Source organism: Schistocerca americana, chromosome 3 (genome assembly GCF_021461395.2).
Source record: "Schistocerca americana isolate TAMUIC-IGC-003095 chromosome 3, iqSchAmer2.1, whole genome shotgun sequence".
NCBI classification, from domain to species: Eukaryota; Metazoa; Arthropoda; class Insecta; order Orthoptera; family Acrididae; genus Schistocerca; species Schistocerca americana.
In genome coordinates this window covers 192,351,487-192,365,119 of record NC_060121.1, presented here as the reverse complement: position 1 = coordinate 192,365,119, position 13,633 = coordinate 192,351,487, and positions in this window count along the sequence as shown.

Genomic DNA, 13,633 nt, shown 5'->3' with positions numbered 1-13,633 from the left:
GTGTGATGTCCTTAGGTTAGTTGGGTTTAAGTAGTTCTAAGTTCTAGGGGACTCATGATCTCAGATGTTACGTCCCATAGTGCTCAGAGCCATTTGAACCATTTTTTATGATATAAAAAAGTTACAATTCTCGTTCTGTTCCTTAAATAATGACTTCTGTGCCCCTATTCTTCCTGGAAAATTGGTTAATTAGATCGTCAATAGGACAATCAATGTCAGGGTGAGTGTTCAACAGAGCTACGCCATTAAGTCGGTCCTCCTCCATTTTCGACCTCAGCCACGTCTTTGTACGCCGCAATGTTGAAAAATTTCTTTCTATTGTAGCAGTAGATGCAGGTAGACTAGCAAATATTTTGTAGAGCATGTGCAAAGTAGGATAGTCAGATCTAGGACAAACAGACAACGCTTGCATAACAGATTCACGATCATTATGGGCGTTTATGCTCATTTTCTTGTATTGAAGAATCTCTCCCATTAGTCTCTTTTTAATCACAAAAAGTGAGCGGTTCTAGGTGCTACAGTCCGGAACCGCGCTGCTGCTATGGTCCCAGGTTCGAATCCTGCCTCGGGCATTGATGTGTGTGATGTCCTTAGGTTAGTTAGGTTTAAGTAGTTCAATGTCTAGGGGACTGATGACCTCAGATGTCAAGTCCCATAGCGCTTAGAGCCATTTTTGAACAAAAAGTGAGTCTTCTTCAAAACGGTAGTTCAGTTAAGTACTGATTCAATTTATGTGCCAGATCATTATCGTCATGTTTCAGTAGTTGTGAGGGCACGTTCTCTAATGTCAGTCCTAACATGGTCCAGTGTTGGAATAAAAACAGTTCTTTTCCAATATGTCAGAACATCATCATTATGATCGCAGTTTTCCCTGTGACTTTGTGTGCCTGTAAGACGAGGAACACTCATCTCCACGTCTAACTCTTCCATAACTGTTTTCGCCTTTCAACAATACGAGCAAAGTGACTATCAGCATTAAATATCATGCCGTCGTATTCCTTGAGCGTCGTATACCTTTGCTTTTGCCATCGCGACGTCCAAACTACGGTCTTGTAAGATTTTGCTGACTGGATATGTTATGCTCATAATATCATTCAGTGTAAACAGAGTGATAATAAATTCGCAATTAGAGAGAGAGCTCGAAGGAGAATATTGGCTTTGGCAGCCGTTGTTCTATCCCTCCAACACTGTATTTCTTTAAGAACTTTGCAAACTATTCAGAGATCAGCTGCGAATTGAATAACAGCATCATGTCGCCCAACCTATCTCATTTGACAATGTGACTGCAACGAGTGTTTTAGGGCACTCTTCATGTTGCGAACCGCTTGCTAGACGCTATAAAGAAAGATACTACTTCTTCAATAGTACCAAGTGAGTTTCTCACACTAGCAACTTTGCAGCTCCGAGAGACAGCGAGGTTGAGCTGATGACTTCGACACGGTGATAGATGCGCGTTGATAGCTTTCTTTTTTGTTGTAGCCACAGCTCCTTTCAATTCTGACATATTATGACATATTAACTGAGCATCCATCACAGCCTATACCCACACAGTTCTCCAGTGACAGAGAAAGGCTTTTCTTTCTCCTTAGAATCGTAGTACCTAACACTTCACCGGTAACGCTACACTCTCCATCTTGAGTCTCTTGTTTCCACTACAATCATTGTCATTATGGATGTCAACGAAACCCATAAATCTTTGGTGCACATTGGCATCACCATCAGACTAAACTCATAAGCTAAACTCAGTTGGGCGATGTCCGCTATGTCCGTAGTCTGTAATAACGACAGTCTTTGATTTCCGCCACTGTTCTCGATAACATCACTGTTTCACAGCATGAAACAATTTCGTTACACATTGTTTTACGTATGTAAGTGGCGTTCACTTTAGTGGTCTCAGGTGATGTTTTAGATGCAAGTCTCCAGCGTCAATTCTAAATCTTAGAAGAGCTCTAAAGTTTCCCCCGTTACTCGCTATACTTTCACGATTATTTTCGTTTTCTAATAGACGCCCATCATCTCTATGCCCCCGCATATTTCCATGAAATTGATTTAATTCGACTACATTTCATTATCCTCGTTTTGCTTTTGTTGATGTTCATCTTATACCCTCCTTTCAAGACAATTCCCATTCCGTTCAACTGCTCTTTCAGGTCCTTTGCTGTCTCTGACAGAATTACAATGTCATCGGCAAACCTCAAGGTTTTTTATTTCTTCTCCCTGGATTTAAACACGTACTCCAAATTTTTCTTTGTTTTCCTTCACTGCTTGTTCAGTGTACAGATTGAATAACATCAGGGATAGGCTACAACCCTGTCTCACATCCTTCTCAACCATTTCTTCCCTTTCGTGCCCCTCGACTCTTATAATCGGCTTCTGGTTTCTGTACAAATTGTAAATAGCCTTTAGCTGTCTTTATTTTATCCCTGCCACCTTCGGAATTTGAAAAAGAGTATTCCAGTAGACATTGTCAAAAGCTTTCTATAAGTCTGCAAATGCTATAAACGTTGGTTTGCCTTTCCGTAACTTAGCTTCTAAGATAAGTCTTAGGGTCAGTATTGCCACGCATATTCCTTAATTTCTACGGTATCCAAACTGATCTTCCCCGAGTTCGGCTACTACCTGTTTTCTCATTCGTCTGTAAAGAATTCGTGTTAGTATTTTTCAACCGTGACTTATTAAACTGATAATTTTCACACCAGTCAATACCTGCTTTCTTTGGGATTGGAATCATCATCTCCATCTACGTCCTCTTCCATTTCCATAATATTGTCCTCAAGTACATCGCCCTTGTATAGACCCTCTACATACTCCATCCACGTTTCTGCTTTCCCTTCTTTGCTTGGAACTACTTTTTCATCTGAGTTTTTGATATTCTTACAGGTGGTTCTCTTTTCTCCAAAGGTCTCTTTAATTTTCCTGTAGGCGGCATCTATCTTATCCCTAGTGATATATGCTTCTACATCCTTACATTTCTCCTCTAGCCATTCCCGCTTAGCCGTTTTGCACTTCCTGTCGATCTTAATTTTGAGACGTTTGTATGTAATTCGAAATTGACCACTAGAGGTAACGAGAGATGGACCCGCCGGTGTAAAAGGAGGCGGTGTCAGTAGAGAACCAGTAACAGCAGAATGGGTGAGTCAGGAGAGCTCAGTGACTGATCCGTGAGGGACATTTCAACCCTTCTAAAGCTGCCCAAGTCGACCTTTGGCGATGTGACAGCAAAGTGGAAACTCGAAGGAACAACCGCAGTAGAACCAAGACCAGGCAGACCTCGTGTTCTAACAGGCAGGGGCCTTCAGCACTGCGGAGAATGGTTGTAAAAAATCTCGTAAAGTCAGCGCAAGGAATCACTTGTGAGTTCCGAAGTGCTACCAGGAGTCCAGCTAACACAGTGACAGTGCGTGGGGAGTTAAATGGAATGGCGTACAGCGTCGAACAGCTCCTTATAAGGCACACATTTCCGTAGTCAATGCTAAGCGACGCTTGAGGTGCTCGAAAGAGCGACGCCATACGACAGCAGATGAATGGATACGAGTGATTTGGAGTGACGAATCAAGCTATTACCTGTGGCAGTTATGGAAGGGTTTGGGCTTAGCAAATGTCTGGAGAACGATACCTGCCATCAAGTGAAGTGCCAGCAGTGATGCACGGCGGAGGTGGTGTTGCGTTGTAGGGGTATTCTTCGTGGTTAGGGCGTGGTCAAAAAAAAAAAAAAAAAAAAAAAAACAAATGAAAACATGTATCACCACTGTCTATGGTGAACAATAGAAGAACAGTTCGGAGACGGTGACTGTTTGTATCAACATGAAAATTCTTTCTGTCATAAAGCAGCATCAGTGAGGCAATGGTCTGTGGACAGTAACATTCCTGACATGGACTGACCAGTCCAGAGTCCTGACTTGAAATGAATGGAACACCTTTACTAAAGTAGACATCGCTCCAGATCCTACGGCAAGTTGAAAAAGAGAGAGTTGGACATATAGGGTGGTACATATACTATGTGATCAAAAGTATCCGGACACCTGGCTGAAAATGACTTATAAGTTCGTGGCGCCCTCCATCGGTAATGCTGTAATTCAATATCGTGTTGGCTTGATGACAGCTTCCACTCTCCCAGGCATACGTTGAATCAGGTGCTCGAAGGTTTCTTGGGGAATGGCAGCCCCTTCTTCACGGAGTGCTGCACTTAGGAGAGGTATCTATGTCGGTTGGTGAGGCCTGGCACGAACTCGGCGTTCCAAAACATCCTAAAGATGTTCTATAGGATTCAGGTCAGGACTCTGTGCAAGCCAATCCTTTACAGGGATGTTATTGTCGTGTAACCACTCCGCCACAGGACGTGCATTATGAACAGGTGATCTATCTTGTTGAAAGATGCAATCGTCATCCCCGAACTGCTCTTCAACAGTGGAAAGCAAGAAGGTGCTTAAAATATCAGTGGTGGTGGCCTTTGATGTGATAGTGCCACGCAAAACAACAATGGGTGCAAGCCCCCTCCTTGTAAAACGCGGCCACACCGCAACACCACCTCCTTCGAATTTTACTGTTGGCGCTACACACACTGGCAGATGACGTTCACTGTTCAATCGCCATACCCACCCCCTGTCATCGGATCGCCACATTGTGTACTGTCATTCGTCGCTCCACACAACGTTTTTCCACTGCTCAATCATCCAATGTTTGCGCTCCTTACACGAAGCGAGCTGTAGTTTGGCATTTACCTGCGTGACGTGTGGCTTATGAGCAGCCGCTCGATCACGAAATCCAAGTTTTCTCACCTTCCACCTAAATGTCGTAGTACTTACAGCGGATCCTGATGCAGTTTGGAATTCCTGTGTGATGGTCTGGATAGATGTCTGCCTATTACACGTTACGACCCTCTTCAACTGTCGGCGGTCTTTGTCATTCAACAGACGAGGTCGGCCTGTACGTGTCTTTGCAAGTTTCCACTTCACTATCACGTCGGAAACAGTGGACCTAGGGATGTTTAGGAGTGTGAAAATCTCGCATACAGACGTATGACACAAGTGACACCCAATCACCTGACCACATTCGATGTCCGTGTGTTCCGCGGAGCGTCTCATTCTGCCCTCTTACGATGTCTAATGACTATTGAGGTCGCTGATATGGAGTACCAGGCAGAAGGTGAAATATGAAAAACGCATGTTTTTCAGGGTGTCCGGATACTTTTGATCACATGGTGTATGTGCGTGTGATAAACCCATTCCCTCGAAAACCTCTCTCCTTCATACCTCCTCTGTGTTACCACAGATGATGTGTCACTGATCTCATTTGTACTAAGATTGCAGTACACGCGAGGTGCCTATTTGCTTACACTACCCTGAGTGGAGTGCATAAGTTCTATTAAATTTTAAGCAACCTGCAGTCTTCTACAGTTGTTGTCGCATGCGTAGAAAACAGCACGTAGGTCGTGAATCCGTTATCTTGAGGCTGTAAGAAATTCTTAGCGAGATACTGTTATTTTAGCTGAATAATTAAATTTCCAGTAAGTTTGTTTACGTCAGATGTCACTCGCTTTTTATTGGCTGAACACGAGAAACTGCACAATTACATTCCACTTTAGAGTCACAAATAATTTCATTTCTACAACAAAATAATGAACTGCGTACGTCCGTAATTACTGTCGCACTGTCCTCAACTATATGTTCCAAATAACCATACATTACTAATAAAGTCTTAACTAACACCGACCGCGGGAGACAACATGTCTGCCCTCCTAGAGGTCCCAACCAGCTGTCACAGTAACAAAATCGACATTGAAAATTAAGTCTTAACTGATACCGCGGCGGACATGTCCGTCCTTCGAGACTGCTGAACGAGCTACGATCTTGCAGCCGAACCACTTCGCCCGCCATCCAAGCTAGGCGCGATCCAAAGATCGCCGAAGAGCTTCGTCTGCCTTTTCCTTTAGCAGTTGTTTATTATTCTGGTGGTTATACTTGTCAAATAGTGGAATGATGGCACGCTATTGAGAAATGCTTTAATTTGAAATTCAAGTAAATACGCTCTTTAGTTTGTTTAATATTAATAACAGAAGATTATCATTTTGTCGCGCAATTTCTGAATGCAGCAGCCAATCGCGAAGGAGGGCCACAATTTAGGCGAGTTTTCTCACGACAACCGTACCGAATAAACCATCTGTCACCTCATACCACATTCCGTCGTTTTGCCATTGCTGCATCCTCTACTGCTCTAAGAAGATCTTCTTTTAGCCCATTATGATGCCTGTAAAGCCAAATATATTACAACCCCAGCATCCAGTATCCCTACCTTTTCTGCTGTCGGCTGTCATTCCCCCACAGACATCCACACACCTAATTGAAAGCGCACCGCAGCTGAGATCAAATCCTCGTGTAGGCGAAAGGCGGACACGCCCCATATTAATGAGTACTAGTAGACATGCGAATACTTTCGACCAAATAGTGTAAACGCTTGCAGGAAAATATTCTTTGCAGTGGGGAGGATGTGTCATGACTTCCTGTCCCTCTCGGGGTAGCGTGCCTGTTAGCACTGTACCGTACAGAAGTGATATCTGGTGCTCCCCAAGCAAGTGTTCCTAATTTACATAAACAATTTAGAAGAACGTTTGCAGATTGACTGTCATTTGTCGTCTAGTAAAATCATCAAAACATCAAAACCACTTGTGAAATGATTTAGATAAGCGTATATTGTTAAATGTGGCAATTGACTCTAAATAATAAAAAGTGTGAAGCTATCCGCATGAGTACAAAAAGGAATCTGCTAAATTTCGAATACACGTTAAATCAGACAAATTTAAAGGCTCATAACTCAACGAAATACCTAAGTATTACAATTACGAACAACTTTAATTGGAACGGTCACATAGAAAATGTTGTGGGGAAGGGAAACCGAAGACTGCGTTTTATTGCTTGAAGACTTACAAAATACTACAGGTGTACTAAAGAGGCTGCTTACACTGTGTTTATTCTTGTGGAGTACTGCTGCACGGTGTGGGATGCATACCAGGTAGCGTTGACTGAGGACATCGAAAAAGTTCAGAGAAGGGCAGGTCATTTTGCGTTATCGCGAAATAGAGGAGAGAAGGTGACAGATGTAACACACGAGTTGGGGACGCAAACGTTAAAACAAAGACTTATTCGTTGCGGAAAGATCTTTTCACGAATTTTTTTTCCTCCGAGTGCAAAAATATTTTGTTGACGCCAACCCACACTGGACCGCCAAAGAAACTGGTATAGACATGCCTATTCAAATACGGAGATATGTAAACAGCCAGAATATGGCGCAGCGGACCGCAATTCCTATATAAGACAAGTGTCTGACGCAGTTGTTTGATTGGTTACTGCTGCTACAATGGCAGGTTATCAAGATTTAAGTGAGTTTGAACGTCGTGTTGTAGTCGGCGCACGAGCGACGGGACGTAGCATCTCCGAAGTAGCGATGAAGTGGGGATTTTCCCGTACTACCATTTCACGAGTGTACCGTGAATATCAGGAACCCCGTAAACCATCAAATCTCCGACATCGCTGCGGCCGGAAATAGATCCTGCAAGAACGGGACCAACGACGACTGAAGAGAATCGTTGAGCGTGACAGAAGTGGAACCCTTCCGCAAACTGATGCAGATTTCAATGCTGGGTCATTAACAAGTGTCGGAGTGCGAACCATTCAACGAAACATCATCGATATGGGCTTTCGGAGCCAAAAGCCCACTCGTGTACCCTTGATGACTGCACGACACAAAGCTTTACACCTCGCCTGGGCCCGTCTAACCGACATTGCACTGTAGATGACTGGAAACATGTTGCATGGTCGGACGAGTCTCGTTTAAAATTGTATCGAGCGGATGGACGTGTACGGGTATGAAGACATCCTCATGAATCCTTGGATGCTGCATATCAGCAGGGGACTCTGCAAGCTCGTGGAGGCTCTGTAACGGTGTGGGGCGTGTGCAGGTGGAGTGATATGGGACTCCTGGTACGTCTAGATACGACTCGGACAGGTGACACGTACGTAAGCATCCTGTCTGATCACCTGCGTCCATTCATATCCATTGTGCATTCCGACGAACGTGGGCAATTCCAGCACACGCCCAGAATTGCTACGAAGTGGCTCCAGGAACACTGTTCTGAGTTTAAACACTCCCAATGGTCACCAAACTCCCCAGACACGAACATCATTGAGCGTAATCTGGGATGCCTTGCAACGTGCTATTCAGAAGAGACCTCCACCCCCTCGTACTCTTATGGATTTATGGACAACCCTGCAGGATTCATTGTGTCAGTTCTCTCCAACACTACTTCAGACATTAGTCGAGTGCATGTCACGTTGTACTGCGGCTTTTCTGTTGCTCACGTGGGCCCTACACCTCATTAGTCAGGTGTACCAGTTTTCGTTTTGTCTCTCACATCCTTCATGGAGTCAGGATACCAAATGAAGCAGAAAACATCTGTGACACTTGTTGATCTAACTGCTGCCTTCGACACTGTATGGAGGGAAGGCCTTATCTACAAATTTCTCCGCATCATACCCTGCAGAACAATAGCTCAACTGATTAACAGCATACTAAGTGATCGGAAGTTCCAGGTAACCACTGGAAGCAACATAAGTAAGGAGAGGAAGCTGAACAACGGATTGCCTCAAGATCAGTTCACTCAACCTTACTGTTCAACCTATATGTATCTGATCTACCTGACACTTCGTCCAGAAAATACTGCTATGCCGATGACCTGGCTCTAGCCGTAAAAAAAAAACAGGAAATGAAGACAACAGAAGATATTCTAACCAATGACCTGTCTGCATTAGATAATTACTTCAAAGTCTGGAGACTCCAACCCAGTGTGAGTTAAACAGAAGTGTGTTGCTTCCATCTAAATAACCAGTTGGCGAACGTAAACTGGAAGTAAGTTTCAGAGGCTGAATTCTTCGTCATAATTGGAACCCAAAATATCATGGTGTCATCCTGGATCGTACACTATGCTTCAAACAACACCTTCTTAACTTAGCTCAAAAGTTGAGGACTCGAAACAACATCCTCCATAAGATATGCGGAACTACCTGGGGATCTTCAGCAACCACCCTGCGATCTTCAGCTCTGAGCTTGGTGTACTCAAGTGCTGAGTATTGTGCACCTGTTTGGACGATCAGTCATCATACAAGGCTTGTTGATACCCAGCTGATTACGACAATGCGCGTAATATCTGGCGCAATCAGATCTACTCCAGTTTATTGGCTTGCACTGTTAACCGGTATAATGCCTCCTGATCTACGCAGATGTACTGCCCTTATGAGAGAATTCCACAAGATCTCCAGGAATTCTAAACTACCTGTGCATAGCGATCTGCCACTTTTAAATCGCAAGAGACTGAAATCACGCCATCGAACTCTGTGCGATGCTGCTGACATGGTTGCTAAGGATTTCAAACCTCTTGAAGAATGGAAAGGTTGGTGGGAAGCAGTGACAGATGTGCACATGCATAACATCTTCTCAGGTGCTTAACTTCCAAGTGGATTCGACCTACCATGCAAGATCAGGACTACTCTCAACAGAATCCGTACCGGCCATGGCCGATGCAGGGATGCTCTCTTTAATTGGAAGAAGCTGCCTGATCGAGCCTGTGACTATGGGGCTCCATACCAGACTGTTCAACACATTGTCAGTGAATGCAGGATTCGAGCCTATCACGGCGCCAAAGAGGACTTCCTGCTAGCAACTCCAGATGCAGTGCGTTGGATTGAAGGACTGGATATTCAGTTGTAAAGACAAACTTAAGTTTCTTGTGTGTCAATATGTACATAGAAAATTGAGAATGCGCTAGGTGACGATCAGTTTGGCTTTAGGAAAAGTAAAGGGACGAGAGAGGCAATTCTGACGTTACGGCTAATAATGGAAGCAAGGCTAAAGAAAAATAAAGACACTTTCATAGGATTTGTCGACCTGGAAAAAGCGTTCGACAATATAAAATGGTGCAAGCTGTTCGAGATTCTGAAAAAAGTAGGGGTAAGCTATAGGGCGTGACGGGTCATATACAATATGTACAACAACCAAGAGGGAGTAATAAGAGTGGACGATCAAGAACGAAGTGCTCGTATTAAGAAAGGTGTAAGACAAGGCTGTAGCCTTTCGCCCCTACTCTTCAATCTGTACATCGAGGAAGCAATGATGGAAATAAAAGAAATGTTCAGGAGTGGAATTAAAATACAAGGTGAAAGGATATCAATGATACGATTCGCTGATGACATTGCTATCCTGAGTGAAAGTGAAGAAGAATTAAATGATCTGCTGAACGGAATGAACAGTCTAATGAGTACACAGTATGGTTTGAGAGTAAATCGGAGAAAGACGAAGGTAATGAGAAGTAGTAGAAATGAGAACAGCGAGAAACTTAACATCAGGATTGATGGTCACGAAGTCACTGAAGTTAAGGAATCCTGCTACCTAGGCAGTAAAATGACGAATGACGGACGGAGCAAGGAGGACATCAAAAGCAGACTCGCTATGGCAAAAAAAGGCATTTCTGGCCAAGAGAAGTCTACTAATATCAAATACCGGCCTTAATTTGAGGAAGAAATTTCTGAGGATGTACGTCTGGAGTACAGCATTGTATGGTAGTGAAACATGGACTGTGGGAAAACCGGAACAGAAGAGAATCGAAGCATTTGAGATGTGATGCTATAGACGAATGTTGGGTTGGGTTGGGTTGTTTTGGGGAAGGAGACCAGACAGCGAGGTCATCGGTCTCATCGGTTTAGGGAAGGACGGGGAAGAAAATCGGCCGTGCCCTTTGAAAGGAGCCATCCCGGCATTTGCCTGGAGCGATTTAGGGAAATCACGGAAAACCTAAATCAAGATGGCCGCACGCGGGATTGAACCGTCGTCCTCCCGAATGCGAGTCCAGTGTCTAACCACTGCGCCACCTCGCTCGGTAGACGAATGTTGAAATTTAGATTGACTGGTAAGGTAAGGAATGAGGAGGTTCTACGCAGAATCGGAGAGGAAAGTAATATGTGGAAAACACCGATAAGGAGAAGGGACAGGATGATAGGACATCTGCTAAGACATGAGGGAATGACTTCCATGGTACTAGAGGGAGCTGTAGAGGGCAAAAACTGTAGAGGAAGACAGAGATTGGAATACGTCAAGCAAATAATTGAGGACGTAGGTTGCAAGTGCTACTCTGAGATGAAGATGTTAGCACAAGAAAGGAATTCGTGGCGGGCCGCATCAAACCAGTCACTAGACTGATGACAAAAAAATGTACATATGTATATGTAATTTAATTTCATTATATGTCTGTATTAGCCATACGCTAAATAAAATAACCAGTTTCTTTGGCTCTTCATTGTACGTAGAGTGAAATAAGAGAAACTGGAGCTTGAACGGAAAGATTTCAGTATTAGTTTCTCCTACGCGCTATTCGAGAGTGGAACGGTTGAAAAATAGTGTGAAGTGTTCGATGGACCATTTGCCAGGCACTTGTGTTCATGTAGATGTCGTTAGAGAAACGTTAGACAGGCGCCGTAGGACGCAGCTGATGTGCTGTGGCTGCGGCAGCGCCACTGGCGTGGGTGCGGAAAGCGGCGTGTGCCGCTGCGCCGGTAGCGGAAGCCCGTGCCGCTGTAATAAGCCGGCCCTTTTAGCATTCGCGCGGGGTGCGGCACGCGCGGGCAGTGGCGCTGGGCACACAGTGTGTGCGCGTGTCCGGCCGCAGGTAGCATTAAGCGCGGGCGAGGCTGTGGGCGGCTTCCCAGAAGCACTACTCGGCCAGCGTCACTTCCGGTCCGATTGCTCAGCTCCCCGCCGCACGGTGGCCAGGTCGCCTCGCCGCTCAAGGTCAGCCGCTGCGGCGACACTAGAGATGCGTGTCCAGCACTGAGGACCTGTTCGTTGCGTCTGCGTGGGAGTAGGTAGTAGATGGGGCGGCAGCGGGTGCGGCGTTCCGTACAGGTCTTCTCTAAATAATAATTCAAGAACGGTCTTAATCGCATTTATTATTGTTATAATACCGCCAACCGGCTTCAACCCGACGTAGGGGTCATCTTCTAGGCGTTTACACCACTGGTCGACTGCTTGTGGTGTCACTCTAGTATACATAAATTTGGACAGTTTCCTGCCGTTATATAGACAGGAGTGACACCACAAGCAGTCGACCAATGGTGTAAACGCCTAGAAGATGACCCCTACGTCGGGTTGAAGCCGGTTGGCGGTATTATAACAATTACAAATGCGATTAAGACTGTTCTTCAATTATTGATTAATCATACTAATCGCTGTTCTCTCCACAACCATGTTGTCCAAAAATCTTCTCTTAACAGATCCGAACACATAACCAGAGTCAGTCTGGCAGGAGTTGGCTGACGAGGGGACCGCACCTACTCATCGATTTCGTCCACATTTATGTTATATGCGCGGCTTGGCCAGGTATGAAAGTGACATGAGAGGAAGCTCCAGCGTTTAAAAAAGAAAAGCAGTTTTGGCGCGGGTTGGGCGAGGAAGGCATCAGACATTTAGGAGGTACGAGGTCTGTTCAAAGAAATTTGGCATGTTTTTCCCTCCCCCCCCCCCCCCCCTCGTCCTACCTCCTGAAATTGTAGTTTTGGTGACAAACTGATCTGCAGCGTAGCCCCAGATCTCGAGATCTAGGTTTGTTCCCATCGATAAGTGTCGCATCCTTCCCCAGCATAGAAACCACGAGCCGCGCCTGGTTGAGTGCAGATGCTGCACAGTGTACAAAATTTATGAAATGGCTGTATTCCAGTTACTGTGAAGTGACTACGTAAATTGTTTTATTTATGGAATAAAATGTAGACAAATGGTTCAAATGGCTCTAACAAGGGAACCTCCCCATCGCACCACCCTCAGATTTAGTTATAAGTTGGCACAGTGGATAGGCCTTGAAAAACTGAACACAGATCAATCGAGAAAACAGGAAGAACTTGTGTGGAAGTATGAAAAAAATAAGGAAAATATACAAACTGAATAGTCTATGCATATCCTATACAACATCAAGTACAGTCTGAGCTCGCGAGCGTCGTGGTCCCGTGGTTAGCGTGAGCATCTGCAGTACGGGAGGTCCTTGGTTCAAGTCTTCCCTCCAGTGAAAATTTTTAATTTTTTATATTCAGACAATTATTATCTGTTCGTCCGATGCGATCACTTTTTTTGGGAGTGATTATCACATCCACAAGAAAACCTAAATCGGGCAAGGTAGAAGAATCTTTTTTACCCATTCGTCAAGTGTACAAGTTAGGCGGGTCGACAACATATGCCGTCACCAGTGTCGTATAGAATATATCAGACGTGTTTTCCTGTGGAGGAATCGGTTGACCTATGACCTTGCGATCAAACTTTTTCGGTTCCCATTGGATAGGCACGTCCTTTCGTCTACTAATCGCACGGTTTAGCGGTGCGGTCCCAAAACACAGACACTAAACTTATTACAGAGAACAGAGACGTCAATGAACGAACCGACAGATAATAATTGTCTGAAAATAAAAAATTAAAATTTTCACTCGAGGGAAGATTTGATCCAAGGACCTCTCGTACTGGAGTTACTCAAGCTAACCACGGGACCACGGCGCTCATGAGCTTATATTCTCCGAGATGTTGCATATCATATGCATAGACTACTCAG